Source organism: Arachis ipaensis, chromosome B03, assembly GCF_000816755.2.
Source record: "Arachis ipaensis cultivar K30076 chromosome B03, Araip1.1, whole genome shotgun sequence".
NCBI classification, from domain to species: domain Eukaryota; kingdom Viridiplantae; phylum Streptophyta; class Magnoliopsida; order Fabales; family Fabaceae; genus Arachis; species Arachis ipaensis.
Window position 1 is genome coordinate 69,508,895 of NC_029787.2, and position 1,391 is coordinate 69,510,285.

Consider the following 1,391-nt stretch of genomic DNA (forward strand, 5'->3'; position numbering starts at 1 on the left):
CGATAGATAAGTATTATATAAAATAAAATAAATATCAATTTTAATATAATAATATTACTAAATAAGAATTAAAACAGAAAAAATATAAAGAGATTAAAAGCTCGACAAACTAATTATGCCTAGGCTTAGAGATTAATGTAGCATAAAGCCTTTGGAGGTGGGGTATGATAAAGTCATGTTATCCAACTTACTGTTTGCGGATGACACAATTTTATTCTGCTCATGTGATCTAACATCAGTGGTGAAGTGGTGAACAGTAGGAGGTTGCTTAAGGAGTTTGAACTTATGTCAGGACTGAAGATCAACTTTAAAAATCAGCAATCGTTAAGTTGAATTGTGATGAGGAGGCCACTAATAAAGCTTGCTATGTTCTAGAGTGCAATAAGGTTGAGCTTCCCATTTGTCATTTGGATAGTCACTGTCCTGTCGTTTAGACTTTTTGTATTAAATCTTGCTGTTTTTATATTGGATGGATACTTATACCTCTATTTCTATAGAAATTAATAATTAGTCAGAATTATAAGAGAGATAAAAAATTGAATCTCCGTAGAGAACGAAACCCTGTGAAAAATGGAGAGTAATATTCTCCCACAATGAAGAACGGAGAGCAAATCTGAGAGTGTCGAATGGAGAACAAGGAGATATCCCCCACTCCTGCCCTGCTCTGTTGCCATCTCTATCTTCAATAATGTTATAATGGTTGTATGCTTTTTCAAATGATATACTTTTAATTTTTTTTTATTTTTTATTTTTATTACAAATCAATGTGAAATTACATCGTTATGCACATAGTAAAACAAGGATTAGCTTTGTTTAATACATTAGTAAAATAAATTAACATAGTAACTTTTGACATTTGTCACTATGTCATTGAATGGTGAACAATATAGCCACCTTAGTCATTCTAAGCATAGTTAGACCATAATCTACTATTTTATTTATCTTATCTTCTAATTCGGTTAATATTCTTTTGGACTTTGTTTACGACGATATTGTGCATAGATGGGAGGAGACAGAGCCTAAGCTTGAATAAGAGCAATCTTAATCTGAGATAGACACATTAAAAAAAAAAAGATATTTTAAACAAAAAAATAGTAAAGTGAAGTGGGATATTTTTAAATAAATAAAATAAATCTATAAATTAAAGATATAGACACGTTTAGGAGAATTTACGATGATCCCTTTTGTTACATATCTTGTCCTCAAAGAGGATGATTTCGTTATGTGTTTATTTTGTTGGCTGTGTAGACAAGATAAGTAAGGATACATTAAGAATGTATTGCCACTACAGATAGGATAAGGCACGTGCTACAATTTGAACGTATCTTGTCCCCATTGAAGACGAGATACATTCATAATATATATATATATATATATATAAAATTACATTT